The sequence below is a fragment of the Equus przewalskii genome, chromosome 15 (genome assembly GCF_037783145.1).
Source record: "Equus przewalskii isolate Varuska chromosome 15, EquPr2, whole genome shotgun sequence".
NCBI lineage: Eukaryota > Metazoa > Chordata > Mammalia > Perissodactyla > Equidae > Equus > Equus przewalskii.
The window spans coordinates 68892689-68907986 of record NC_091845.1 but is presented as its reverse complement, the minus strand read 5'-3'; the positions used below and the strand labels follow the sequence as shown (position 1 = coordinate 68907986).

The 15298-nt window shown below is 43.3% G+C and overlaps 1 protein-coding gene and 1 long non-coding RNA gene across 9 annotated transcripts in view; one reads left to right on the top strand and one right to left on the bottom strand.

Moving 5' to 3' along the window:
- The window catches only part of NEK11 (NIMA related kinase 11), a 248982-nt gene that overhangs the window by 17636 nt on the left and 216048 nt on the right, over positions 1-15298 (bottom strand). The gene's annotated exons all lie outside the window — the stretch shown is intronic.
- LOC139075995 (uncharacterized) lies at positions 833-7345 on the top strand. Of its 2 annotated transcripts, none has more exons than XR_011527153.1 (4): positions 833-968; positions 1785-1874; positions 2587-2809; positions 5132-5368. It is a non-coding gene; the product is annotated as an uncharacterized lncRNA (long non-coding RNA). The 2 variants fall into 2 exon arrangements; XR_011527154.1 differs by lacking the exon at positions 5132-5368 and adding an exon at positions 6400-7345 and having other exon boundaries at positions 836-968.

Here is a 15298-nt window from a genome sequence, read left to right as displayed (position 1 = left end):
TTTGGTAGTCTGTGGCATCTGCTTGCCCATGTTTGCTCCTGACTGTTTTTAAAATTTTTTTTTGAGGAAGATTAGCCCTGAACTAACATCTGCGGCCAATCCTCCTCCTTTTTTTTTTTTTTTTTTTTTTGCTGAGGAAGATTGGCCCTGAGCTAACATCTGTGCCCATCTTCTTCTATTTTATATGTGGGATGCCACCACAGTATGGCTTGATAAGCAGGGTGTAGGTCCATGCCAGGGATCCAAACCAGCAAAGCCCAGGCCACCGAAGCAGAGCCCATGAACTTAACCACTGCGCCACCTGGCCGGCCTCTGTTCCTGACTTTTAATTCTGCACCAGCCAGAACTCTCTTTGCTTGAATAAGCAGGAAACCTCTTTCCCTTGAATTCAGGAAATACAGTATTCTATTTTATCTTCCTGATGATCTGACTGGGGAGTAACAACCAAGCATAAACTGTGTTAATAATTTTCCTCTTCTTTTCCTTGTGTGCGAGGCAGATATTGCAGAAATCATTGTTGTGAAATAAAATTCTGATCAGGTGTAATATATGGGTAGTCTTGGGATATGCTTAAAAGGAAACAGGGAAAATTCAATTGCAGATTTTAGTTGAATCATATGAAATTACCACTCTTAAAGGTTATAAAAAGTCAAAAACTGGCAATTTCATTTAGTCAACCAAATTAAAATGTTTCACTTTAGAATTTCTTGACCTAAGAAATACTAAAAGAGTTAAAAGCACTATTTGTGGAAGCTTTCTCTCCTTGGAGACCTTTTTTGGAAGTTGGGGCAAATTCTTCAAAGGCTAGATAATCATCTTTCTATTCTAGGCTGCCATGGAGAAATGGGGTATTTGGAAGTCAGTTTGGTTATAGACTCAGGAGGAACATATGTCTCTCTGAAGGAAGCTTATCACCTTCTGAATCTGTGAAATATATAAATGGACCAGATCTCGACACATGGACCAGGGTGAGTTTCTTTTCTACTTCCTTGTTACAGACAGGGGCAGTTAATACTTGAACTCTGATAGGAGTAAGAAGAGAAGGTATTTCCCCATCACCAAGTGAACACCACTCTTTAGTTGGAATGTAAGAGAGGAACTCAAAGTGAAGTATAAGAATTTAGTCCCTTTCTTGGTTAATTATCACAATTAGACTGTAGGCAAGTTGTGTTCCACGGTGCTCTGGGCATAATTCTATGATAGCCCGAATCGCATCACAGTATAATTGTGTGTTAAGCGTGACAGCCAGGATCACACTTTGAGTAGCAAGGTAGAAAGTCTGTCTTATTTGTAATGGTGTGCCTAGTGCCTTTAAGGGAGCTTGGTACACAGTAGGCATTAATAACTATTTTATCTCAAATTTTAAAATTTGTTGAATAAATGATGATTTTTAATAACTGATCACATTAACAAAAATTGAATATATTACCTCAAAAATCTTTCTGGATTATGGAAACTATTTTGCCAAGAAATATGAGTCACATCCTATGAACCAGTAATTATAATAAAAGTTCACATCCAATGAACCAGTAATTACAAGACATTTATCTTAAGAAAAAGTCTGAAATTTGAAAACAGCATTAGGTAAAAAAATGTTCATGTCAACATTACACATGGGTTAAAAAAAACTGAAACGAATCTAAAAACCTAAGAGTAGAATATTATATTAGAAAGAAATTAATGATATTTTTTGGAAAATTTAATAACATTGGAAAATGCTCAAGAATGTTGGGAGAGAAAAACCATGACCTTAATCGTCCTCCTTTTTTTTTTTTTTAACTTAGCATTACATCACAAAAATGTCCCAAGATATTCAAAATTCTGCCAAAACAGTGTTTGTAATGGCTGTAGGATATTCCATTGGATGTAATACAGTAAGTTATTAACTGTGTTTTGTAAATATGCACATGTCTGAATGCACAAACAGTAACACACAGAGGGGATCACATCACGCCTATTGCTCTGCCCCTTCCTTTTCTCAGTTAACAATATAACCTAGAGAGCTCATCACATAAGCACACACGGATCTTCCGCAATTCTTTTTAATGCCAGCCTAGTATTCCACTGCAGAGATACATGTTGACTTTTCAAAATAATCCTTATTGATATCCTTAGGCTATTGATAGCTCTTTGCTATTAAAAAGTCCTGCAATAGGTACCTTTGACATACATTTTTGTGCATTTATGCAAGTATTTCTTGGGATAAACTCTGAAACTGTTGGATCAAAGGTAATGTTCATTTAAAAAATTTGGATAGACATTACCCTCCAAATTATTGCACCAATTAACACTCTGTTCAACACTGTCTGAAAGTAACTGCTTCATTTTAAAATGGAGACAGTGAATGGCTCTATGCATGTATGTATGTGCGTGCGTGTGCGTGTGTGTGTGAAAGAGAGCTCAGGAAGGCCAACAGCACTATGGCTGAGCTGGAAATGAGGCCTCTCTCCCTCCTTCCTTACCTCCCTGCCAACTTTTTCTTCCTTCCCACCGTCCTTCCTTTCTTCTTATTTTCCTTCTCTCTTTCCTCTCTCCCTCCTTTCCTTCCTTCCTTCTTTCCTACCTTATTATTTTATCTAATGGCAGAGGAGACAGAGGGAAAATCAGAGTGAAGGCCGGTGAAGAGTTCACATGGCACCTGGAGAACTAGAAGAAAGCAGGAGACGGGCTTCAATGGGAAGCAGAGCGCTCACTTCTCACTTCGCTTGGGCAGCAGCACGTATGGTAAGAGCGGAACAACACGGAGAAGATTATAGCATGGCCCTAAGGGAGGATAACGCCAATCTGTGAAGACCCCCACATCTTTATGGTAAGTGTGTGAGGGGATGGAGGCATTAGCTAACCTTAGTGTGGTGATCATTTCACAACGTATGCATGTACCGAATCATCACACTGGGCACCTTCAGCTTACATGGCGTTATACTTCAAATATATCTCAATAAAGCCAGAAAAAACGTTGGAAGCAGTATTGAGGGACTACATGGGAATCTGCAGTGTGGGGCATGTCGGACAGACCGGGCAGGACAGTTTGGATTGTGTCTCTGAACTTCCTGGGCACGGGACTCCCCTGGGGAACTTGTTAAAAGATGCAGATTCTGAGTCGGGGCCGGAGACTCTGCATTTCTAATGGGCTTCCAAGTGACGCTGTGCTACTGGTCTGGGGCCACACTTCGAGGAACAGGACTCAGTTGACAAAGCCCGCTGCCAGAAACAAGAGGCAGGAGCATTACTAATCAGGAGGGAGGGCTGTGAGCGTTACTATTTAGAGCCAAGAATGCCTCTTGCAAATACATGTAACAAGGTGACAAAAGTAAGGAGCTGGCTCAGTCTGCCACGACTGTGTCACCCACAACAGCACCAGGACCAGACACGAACCACATTCAAACCCATGCTTACTTCTCCCACTCTTGCAGGAACCCTCATCTTGAAATCAGATCATATTTTATTTACTCCCTCTCCAAAATTTAGTAATAATTTCTGTCACACAGAGTCTTCCAACATTTCCTTGATTCACGAAATACCTGGTGCTGCTGAGCCGGCCAAGTTTCAAGCAGCAAGTGCCTGCCTCGGGTCTAGTCCTGAGGGGCCATGGCCTGCCACTCGCAGGCTTGAAGCCTCACCCCATCATTTTCTAGATCTGATGGGAGAAACAAAATAGGAATTATTGCCTGAAGGCCCAGCATTCAAGTGGTTTCACCCCGGGCTTTACAGCATCACAACTTCCTTTGGGATTAAACCACCTCTACAAGCTCCCCCTGCTCCACTGAAATGTCTTCTGAAATGTTACATTCCAGCAAAGCCAGAACTGTTAACGTATGTTGAGGAACCAGGATGTTTTCATATCTGATTCTTCCTGTGTGATGATTTCTCTGTTCTCAGTCCTTGCAAATAAAGGGCAGTGCAAATGCTAACTTCAAAAATTCACAAGCTGCAGTTGAGAGGAACACTTGCACCTCTCTGATCCAAACCAGACATGTTTGCTGCTGACATACCTGGATTTTCCCTCCCTCAGCTTCTGCCTAAGGAGAGAGAGACAGGAAGATACCAGTAAACACACACACACACTCAAAATACCAGCAAGAGCTCAGGCTTCAAGCCTTAGGAAAACTAGTTAATGCTTGTTTTCCTTTTCAAAACAATCAAAGGACAAGACTCAGAATAGCACAGGTCTTAACAACTTTGTCACCTGATGAAGCTGTCGAATGTCTCCTCTGCGTCTATACCTAAGAAAGGAGTTTGCTTTTAAGAAACAGATTCAATGTGAGTTAAATGGTTTATTCCTCTAAAGCCTGGGGGCCATGAAGAATTAGCCTTTTGAGTGATAGATACAAATTAAGGATCCATGAGAAAAGTTTCTAATATACTTGTATTCACTTTAAATTTTGCTCTAATTAGGGACCATTAAAAAATATGACGATTAGCAATTAGGTTGTTTTATGCTTGATATTCATGCTTTCATTTGTATTAAAAAGTTCTGTTTGAGTAGAAAATCAGAGAGGCATAATGTTTGTTTCCTTTTTCAAGAGATTAGGCTGTTTGAACCATATGTTTACAATAACCACAAAACTGTCTACCTGGTGTACAAAAGAAAACAAACAGCTTTTTGAGAGTTATTTTTACATATACATGCAAAGAAAGGCATAAAAATCTTGATGCCTTTGTATTCATAACTTAAAAGAAACATGAACATGGGAGATTAGAGAGGCCTGTCTCAGGACAATTGAATGTCAAGGCTCTTCTCCACCAAGGATGCGGAAGGAATTGCTCAAGTTTCACGAGAAACAAGAAGCACATACCATGGTCCAAGAATGCCTTTGGTGGGGGGTGGGCTGGCAACTTCTGCCAGTTTTTAAAGCTATTGCTTTGGCTCCAAACCTATTCTTCTTTTCTCTGACTTGTGATGCCGGGCCCGACTCTGCTGACCACATTTTAGCTTTGCCCACTGTTCCCTATTAGATTCCATCAATAGGGGGTGCTAGAGGGAGACGGGGAAGCCGAAGGGGAAAAAACGGACTGGACCTTCAGTTCCGGTGAGTGTCACACTGACAACACATCTTCCTGCCAGCAGCAGCTGAATCCAGGTTGCAGTTTCTCCAACACTTGCAGACTCAGCCTCATTGTTTCCCCTCAGAGACACCAGCACCAGCAGCTGGCACCCTTTCCTCTGAAATCTGAATACCACCCCACGGAGCCCCTTCTCCAAGCTCAGAGCCACCAGCAGAGCCGAGCAGTGCCCCCTCCCTGAAGGTCCGAGTCTGTTCCCTGGGCCTCTCCTCCAAGCCTTGAAGTTTTCGCAGTCTCAAACTCTTTCTTTTATTCTCCCGGCTTCCCTAAAAACTGCTTAACTCTATATTAAATTCTCTCCATCAAAATAATTGGTTGGTTCCTTTCTCCTTACCCTGACTGATAGTCAAGTAGAGAAAGGCTGGACAGGATTCCTTTCCAGGACGTAACATTCTCTAAGCATAGAACATTTCCTGATGAGATTTGTTGTGTAATTTGATATTAAATCAGCTGTGGGTCAAACTACCTGGCTCTTCTTTGGAACGTGAAAGATGAGCACAAGAGAACACAGCATCTCTTGCTGGTTGGTCCTTGAGCTTCCACCTGCATCTATTGCTATCCAAGCTCTAAAAGTAAATAGGATAAATAGGATATGAGGTGTGTGAGATGGTGGTTACAGGATTCTACAACTGAACTTCCTTAATGCAACACACACACACACACACGCACACATACACACACATATGCTTTATTGGATGGAGAAATTGGAAGAAAGCAACGTGAGGGATTTCTGGAGATGAATCAGGAGATTCACGACCAGAATCCCAGGTATGGTTTGACGAAAATTTATGTCGTTACAAGAATAAATGCCACCGTTGTTGAGTTGGCAGCTGACACTTACTTCCTTGTATAGTGGAACAAAAAGTAAATGTATCCTGATTTGAAAGCCTTCTAAGTGAGTGAAAAGGAACTGCTAATTAATTTCTTTTCAGGGAAAGCACAGTATTGAAATGCTGCTTGGTTCAGTTGCTAATCCAGGGGCAAAACTATCACCCGGGCTTTGCACTAAAAAGCTACTGTCATTGTAGGAGAAAAGCGCCTAAGTGTTGTACAAGGCCTGGTCCAGCAAGTTCCTAAGATCCTTTTGTTTCTGCTGGTTTAAAACAGCAAGATCGCATACAGGGAAATACAGAAATATGAACAATTTCAGCTGTGCTGTTTTGTCTATAACACAGTGAGGACTGTAAAAACTGCTTATGTCTTGCCTCTTGTCTGCTTCCCTGGCGTCTAATTTTTCGTCTTCCTATTAAAAGCATCTGAAACGGGCACTTGTCAATGCCACAGGGGTTCTGAGACTATTGGCTGAATCACTATGCTGCTGTTCTGGATCAACAGGGATCAACTCAAGTCTGTGTTGCTTATGACAGACCTACCAGCTACAGTTATGAGGCTGAGTTGGCCAAATATTCCTTCAGCAGATATTCAGTGTCTTCTGAAGAAACAGCATCAGGCAATGAGCAGAGTCCTCAGAGGAAGGATCCCTGGAGCCTGCACCCACCCCAGATCCCGTGACCAATATGTTGCCTGGACCAGTACTCAGGAGACGTGGATTCTAGGTCTATGCTGTACACAGGTTGAAGCTTAGAGGAAACTCCCTTCATGTGTAAAATGGGCACAGAAGTGACACTGCTTGTCCCCAGGCTAAATGTAAAGGTCAATGGGCTGCGAAGGAGCATGCTACACCATCTCTGAGGCAGGAGAACTGTTAGAATTTTCACAGTTTGGGCCTTGTGCATCCCCACTCAGCCTGTTTTGGGCAGTGTCCAGGATAAAAACAGCAGCTGGATACCCTCATCAGTGTGGCGGGCGGTGATGCTGATATGGGGAGGAGAACACTGGGGACCAGGGGAATAAAGGGGACTGCAGTTCACCGGCCTCTCCCATGCTCCTGGCACCGCGCTAATCAACATGTGTTATCTAATTATTTCAACCCCGGGAAACAGGCATTGTTATCCACATTTCACAGATGATAAAACTAAATCTCAAAGAGGTAATTTAACGCAATTTGTTCAAGATTATATTGTTTAGTGGCAAAAAGCCATAGTTTGTACCTAGGTTTCCCTGACTCCAAGAACTGTGCTCCTGATGTCTCAGGGGATTCACTCATCTGCATCCACCTCCCATTTTGGCTGTAGGTGCCTTCTCTCGGGTGATTAAAATTTTATGGGCAAAGTGCATAACTTCGGTGACTGTGATCTGGTTAATGTCTGAGCTTTTCCCGACCTGAAATTATGACAAGTTCTAATATTTTCCTAAGATAAGATAAGCAAATCAGTTCTTTAAAATAAAAAAATAAGTTCAAAACATCTCTAGCCTTTGTGGGCTTCCACTGAGTTAGCCAGTAGATCTCTAAAACAACGGCCCAGTAGTTTACAACTTTTGCTAAATATTCGTCTTCTCCAGGATGTTTTCACCAGACCTTACTGATCTGCATACACCAAAGGTTTGCAGGAACCGTACTCTTCAATGACATCCTTTGCAGTGCTGGTCTGGGGTGTCCCTCCAAGTGGCAAACACTTGCTGCCTTAGCACCTTTTTAATACTTCTGCTCTTGCATAATCATGCATTCTCCTAACCGCTCCTCACTAATCAATATTCAGCCAACACCACAGAGTATGACAGTGTGCTTCTGTATGCTTTATTGCATTTAATTCAAGGTTTATAATAAACAAATGAGACGAGGCAACAGTATCTTTCCCATTTTTATGGAGCAGTAAAGAGAGGCTCAGAAAGCTTAGGCAATTTGCTCAAAGCTACAGAGCTGGTAAGTCACAGGGGTGATTTAGACGCTCCAGGCTCCCAAATCCCCAAGGTTGATACAGTTCTGGACACACATAAACAAAGGATGAGGGATCCCAGGAACCCTATGATCCACAATGGAGTTTATGAGAGGGGGAAAAACAGTTAATAGGGCCAGTGGGTATTTCCTCCTCCCCAAACATAGGTTAGGAAGAAGCTCTGTAATGTTTATGCTGTGGAGCTAGAAGCAAATAACGGGGCTGCATAGTCACAAACGTTCCATAGGGGTATTGACAACAGCAGCTTAAAAAAAATGAAACATCTTTTTAGAGCACAGTTTGGATGATGCAAACTGCTTGAGATGCCCCATTATGTTGTTATATAGCCCTTGTCCCTGCCTCTATTTGTCGCTTTTCTGCACAGATACGCACTGTGCTTTTTTCTATTGATGTTCAGAAGCAGACAAGAAACACCTCCTGCTGCAGCCGACACTCAAAAGGTGCAAATTCCAGAGCCTCTGACATTGCTTTTCACTTTTAAGTTTGAAAGAATATTTGTCATGTACTAAGTAAAAGTAAAAAAATTTCAAAGAAAAACAACCTGAGATGCAAGAGATTAAAAACAAAATAAATTCTTTAGAAGGTAATAGCTAAATCATTCATCAGTGCAGTTGTCTACAAAATCTCTCCCCGTCTAGTGCTGAGAACTCGTCTTTAAGGTCCTACTGTCTCCTATAACACCTCGTATCAAGCCTCACATGAAAACCCCGCTTCTCGGGGCCCCCCTACATGTTATCTAGAGGAAACAAACCAATGGGTATCTGAACACTGCCATTAGAGCCCATTTTCCTTAAGCCTAATCATAATCCACTGAGGGGATTAACACAGATGAGGGAGCAAATTTATGGAAACTCGCAAGACGCACTAAGGAAGAAACCCATTCTTTTTAATGCCCCCATATTTCATTCATTCATTCACTCTCTCATCTATTTGTTTTTTATCGAGTACCTAATCTTTGTGCTGAAGAATCAGCAATGAACCAGACAAAGAATCCTGTCTAAATCATCTCAGGATCTTTTTTTGATGAACAAAATGCAACAAGAAAATCATATAATCATATCTGCCTTTCAAAGTACAACACTTCACCGTCACAATTCTGAACGTGAGGGGAGTCTTCTCTATAATGCTCTTCAGGGTGCCTGACAAAAGACTCACCCCGTGACTTAACTTACTCACCACCCACTCTGTCCTTCCATTTAGGCAGATAACAGTGTCACACACACACACACACACACACACACAATTAGACAGCATTTGTCTTGTACCCAATCATCCTAGTCTATGAAGAATCTTGGTGTGATCTGGGGAGTAATGAAACCTCACTGTCTGGGAGTTGTGTTTAGTGAGAACACCTTCCTGGGCTACTGCAGGCAGAGGGAGAGATGTTCTACGGTGTCTCACAGCAAGTGTCATGGCGCCCAGGCTTCTGATAGCGGGAGATCCACGTTAGCCTGGGTCTCCACTAGGAAATGACATTTTATGCCAACGACTTTATTTTTTAAGTAATCCAGGTAACAGCTTCAGAGCCCAACTTGTGTTGCTTTGGTTTTTCCCAAAGATTCAACTGGGAAAGAATGTATAAGAATGAATTTTAATAGGTTTTTTCCAATGCCATGGCAGGCAGAATATTCACACAAAGAACAAGAGTCCTGGTAGTAGAGAGAGCCATCGGCCAAGCAAACAGAAGACAGCACTTGGGGAAGTAAGGAGCACTTAGCATTCCACACAGTGGATTAGAGGGTGCATGAGTTACAAAAGCCAGCTGACAGTCATTGCACTTAAATTGAATCTTGAGAAGCCTCAGATGAAAATATAAATAAGTTTGCAAAATTAAAGGGCCATCATACAAAGAATAGATCTTCCCAGTCCAGAACATGCAGAAGACTTCCAGCAAAATGTGTGCCACACAAGGAGGAGAAAAATCTAGACAGGACCGGACAAGTCACACTGTAAAACGATAATCTCCAATTCTTAGAGAAGGAGGTGGAAACTTATTGTGCTCCCTCCTTCTCGTCCTCTGTCTCCTTTCATTTAGCCACCAGAATTTGTTGTTATATTCTATATTCATAAATTGTTTGCATACCAGAGGGTAAAGTTGATCACACTCAACAAATCCTTGAGACGTTTTTAGACAGTTCTGAGTTAAGAAATCCCTCCACGTTCTATTATAGTAAGACCCTCCTGGCTATTATGGATAAGATTCTACTGCCTGAACATGGGCAAACCAAGCCAGCAGAAGCCCTGACCAAAGGCTGACGAGGCTCCATGTTGAGTTACTAATGGATGTTATTGTGTGTCCAGCTTTTCTTAGAATGTCTACAATAGTGACTGTGCTTTAACCCTTCTTGATTAGGAGTTGACCATAAAAAGAGAAAGTCAAAACACTGTTCGCTAATTAATGCATGGACGTAGGGAAACCTACTCATCAAATCAGCCAGGGGCGTCTCTGTCATTTATTCCGCGGAGAATTTAAATCAAAATCTGCCTTCAGTTTTGCTCTTATCCCTTCTTCAAGGGTCACATATTTTTAATTCAAAAAAGTGAGAAGCAAACTTATAATTCTAATTAAAATCAACAGATTGTAAATTCCCTAGGTACTCCAAGTTTTACTTTTGACTAGAGTTAGACCCCTAGAAGACCACGTAGGTTAGTTCATCATAGGCAGCTTTTCATCGCCAGAGGAGCCACCTTTATGAAAGTCACATCTGCATCTCCTGCAGAAGGATCATTGAGGATGTGACTTCACTCAATATGCTCCACAGACGACACCACATGAGAAGCTCTGTCTCCCCGAGGCACCGGTAGCACATTCACATCCCTGATGATGAGAACTAGTAATTGTATCACGGCTCCCTTTTTTGACTTGGCCTTCTGGAAGCTCAGAGCCACATTATACACTCAAACACAACAACTACAGTCACACGGTGACTTCCTCACTTTCTCTCTGATCTTCATTTTCTATTTATACTATTTTATTAGCCTTATTGTATATTGCATGTGATGTAGAAATGGATTAAGTAAACTTCTCTCAAGGGTTTGAGGGAAGCTCTGATCAGCAAAACATGCTATTCATATGTGTCACTGGGGAACTCGATTTTAAAATCCTTTTGACAAAGAGTTAGGGAATAAATCAATTTTTAAATGAAGTAGATTTTCAGCCTCTCAAAGGCAAAGACTGTGTCTTCTATTTCTCTCTTCACTCCATCATTCTCTGCAAACAGCAAGGGCTCAGTAAATGCTACTGAAGGCAACAAGGACTAACACTTGCTTATTGAGGGTTTGCCCATATTTCTTGGAACTTGATGTAAACTGGGAAGGTATTTTTGATCTCCAAATAAGAGGTGCAGGATAAGAAGACAGATGGAGAAGATCTCGGGTTCACAGTGAGCAGCTCTCTGATCTTACAGAGCTGGGCAGACTTGTAGAAATCTGGGTATATGATTATAGGCTGTCCTGAGGCTCCTGCATCAAGCGCTCAGTGGAGTTCCAGAGAGTTTGGCAGCGTTGCAGCAACCCTGGGCCTGAACGCTAATGGACAATTATCCAAGAAACAAGGACTTGAGCAAGAGACAAAGGAGACAGAGCCCTTGGCCTGGGCAGCAGGCTGGCTTCCGGGAGCTGCATTCTCTCACCTGCCCTAATCTCTGCCGCTTCTCTGCTTCTCTGCGTGACAAGCACCAGAATTTCCTGGGATCAGAACACTGCTGCTGACAAAATACACCAGTAAATGATCCTTTCTTCTTTCCTCTGTGAGATGATACAACAACAGAGGCACCCGGGCTTCTCCGAACTTCTTCTTGCTGTCTCATTCCTGCCCTGGCGTTGGTGAGGGTGCACACAATTTGACATGAGTAAGACAGGGCTGCACATGGGCTCAGCTTCTTGCCCACGCTGCAGGCGTCAAGGCTAGGTCTGTCACAGAGAACTAGGGCGGGGTTCCAAAGCGACAGCATAATCAACACTGCAGAACAGAGGGGCTGAGCCACCCCCGTGCTTGCAGGGGAAAATCTACTCCTGCGTCTAGTGTGACTTGTCTGCGGAGAGCCCAGGGTGATGAGTTGGCTTTCTCCAGGCCTCTCTCAGTAGTTGTCTGCTTTCAAGCAAAGGCCTCCTCTGTGACTGCTAAAATCAAGAATTTGGACAATTTGGCTCACAGCAGGGCTACTGAGAAACCCAGATTCTCACCCCATCTTTGGATGATAGGCAGGCCACATGTGGCATGCCCTTCCCCCATCTCTCCACACTGTGCTGCACCTTGACGGTGGGGTCACAGCCGTGGGGTCTGAGATACAGAGAGACTCTGGGAGATACCAGATGAACACTGGAAGCACTCAGCATGCTGAGAAGGATTTGCCTAGAATTTACAGTGTGCCCTGGACCAGCGGTTCCTCAACCCCAGCTGAGGTGCCACTCTCAGGTGTGGAACTGCGCACCACCTAGAACCTGGATCCAGGCACGGGAGCAGACAAACATTCCCAAAGGGAGTGTGTCAGCTTGTCCTGCTGTCTGTCACAGGTGACACAAAGCAAAAAAGGTTGCAAACCATAGCTCAAGACATTCCTTCAGTCATCTCTGTGCCACAGGTAGAGGTCCTTTGAAAGACATTTTATGTACAGCCCTGATCCATGCAAGTGCCTCTCAGAGACTTGTACCTGCCCCTCAGGACCCGGGGAGAAAGAGCCATAAGGAAGTACTTGTACCTCAGATAATGAAAACACCTCATGTTGTGGGCTGACTTGTCCCCCCCCCAGATTTGTATATTGAAGTCCTAACCTCTGGGTCACCTCAGAATGTGACTGTGATGGAAAGAAGTGATTAAGTTAAAATGAGGCTTTTAGGATGGTCGTAATCCAATATGACTGATGTCTTTATAAGAGGAGGAAATTTGGACACGCAGAGAGACACCAAGGATGCACGCACATAGAAAAAAGACCATGTGGAGAGGACACAGCAAGAAGGCAGCCAGCTGTGAGCCAAGGAAAGAGGCCCCAAAAGAGATCAAACCCATTGACACCTGGGTCTTAGACTTCTAGCCTCTGGAATTGTGACAAAATAAATTTCTGTAGTTTGTCACCCAGGCTGTGGTATTTTGTTACAGTAGCACTAGCAAACTAATACACTGGATTTTTCTGATGAGTTCTGGGAGCTGCTTTAGTTTGGGAAGAGACAGAGAACATTTCTAATCCCCATTTTATAGTTCTGCTATTTACTCATCTACTGTTTATACCCTCTCATTTCACAAAGCATTTTAAGGATCCTAAAAGAATATTAAAATAATTACTTGAAACCAGGGTGAAGGGAAAATAAAGTCGGAAGGGTAATAATCCAAGTGTGAGATTAACAAATAGCAATGCATACCATATAGTTTTAGAGGGGAGAGGCACATTTGATTCTGTGATTCCTAATGGCCAAGCCCTAGGATTAAAAGGAAACTAGTTACTCAGGAGAAACAGTTTCTGATGCTGAGAGAGAAGAATACTGTGCTGTGGAGGATGAAGTCCTGACAACACACCATAATAGAGAGGATGATGATGACAATGAATTTACAGTGGCTGTCTTTTGTCATCTCCCTTAACACAAAGTAATGGCACAACATCAGAGCACATTCAAGACAATCAGGGGTGAGAGTAAGAAGGTGGAGCAGATCCCCCACTCCTAAATTCATGGTCATGGGATGAGGGACCTGGTGGTGAGATTTAGAAGATGGGGAGAAATGGGCGGTGTCCATCTCCTTCTAGCAATCCTTCATAAGCATGGTTCTTCACAACCAGGTTTTTGAAGATGAACAGCAAAGAGTTCAAGATGGTTTTTATGGTAGGAACATGGAAAGCATGTAATTCTGTGTCATGTCCAGAGGGAGGGATACTGTGTCTTAGTCTGTCAAAATACCATAAACTGCGTAGCTTATAAACAACAGAAATTTCTTTCTCACAGTTTTGGAGACTGGGAAGTCCAAGATCGAGGTGCCGGCAGATTTGGATCTGGTGAGAGCCTGCTTCCTCATAGATGGCCGCCTTCTCACTCTGTTTTCTCACGTGGCAGAAGGGGCAAGCTAGCTCTCTGGGGTCTCTTTTATAATCCTGCTCACAAGGGCTCCACCTTCCTGACCTAATCACCTCCCAAAGGCCCCCCTCCTAGTACCATTACCTTTGGGGTTAGGATTTCAACATGTAAATTTGTGAGAACACAAACATTCAGACTGTAGCAGATACCCTGGCAGAAGGCGGGGAATGTGGAGGTGAAACAAAGTTCTCACCTCCCTCACAGGGTGTTACTGGCACAATAGGTTTCCCCAGGGTGGAACGCCAAGACGGAGCATGAATCAGAATGCTCTGGAGTTAGACCGAGGTGGGCTGGCTCTGTTTGGAATCTGGAAAGTTGAAGGACTTATGGCAAGTAAGGTCAAATTCACAGCCCTTCCCAGGTCGGCAGGGGGAAGACAGCATGTCCAGGATACCCTTATGATTTAGATATTACCTGGTGCCTTTGACAAGGAATAACAATGTAGTCCTTAAAAGTCTGATGAACTGGGCTTACAACAAAGATCACTAGACCAGCCTTGAAGCAGATCAAGTGGTCAAATTTGAGCCTCATTTCCACGACACAGCCTTGACCCTCTTGTCCCAGAGGCAGGGGCCTCTGCATCTGTTGAACGCTCCTTGGCCTCACCAAAGAGCATGCCTGCTCCCACAAGGTTACTCATCCACCCAGCCCGGCTTCCGTTGGCCCGGGTGGAGAGAAAACTCCTCTTTCACATAGAGTTAAAACACCATGACTCCGGCACTCTTCCAGTTGTTCTAAGATTTTGCCCATTATTCTGTACCTGACTCCACCCAGAGTGCTTCTGGCTGTTCCCTTTGCACACGCAGGTTGCACAAGGGTGACTTTTCTGCCTTGCCCCTTACACCCAGAAGGGCTTAAGAAGGACAGTTGTGACTCCGTGACTCTATCCCACCTTATCAAGAATCCAAAATAACATTTGTTTAGATTACAAAGTCATGCGCCCCATAACAACGTTTCCAACAATGATGAACCATATATCTGACAGTGGTCCCGTAAGATTAGTACCATACAGCCTGGGGGTGCAGTAGGCTATACCATCTAGGCTTGTGTAAATACACTCTGTGATGCTCGCACAACAACGAAATCGCCTAACAACACACTTCTCAGAAATCCCTGTTCTTAAGCAACACATGACTGTATTTCTTGCCAATATTGGAGGGAACCTGCCTCCTTCCTCAAGTCCCGAGGCCTGGGAGCCCAGATGTGATGTTTATCCCACGGCTGGGAATTGAAAGGGCAGGGTTGCATGCTGGCTTTCTTTTTCTAATTTGGCAAATTGAAAACTATTAGAGTCAAAACTCGAACACGGCAATAAACATGAGGCTTCTTACTTAACCTGCACGACCTGGTGGTGTTTAGGGTTTTCAGCACCG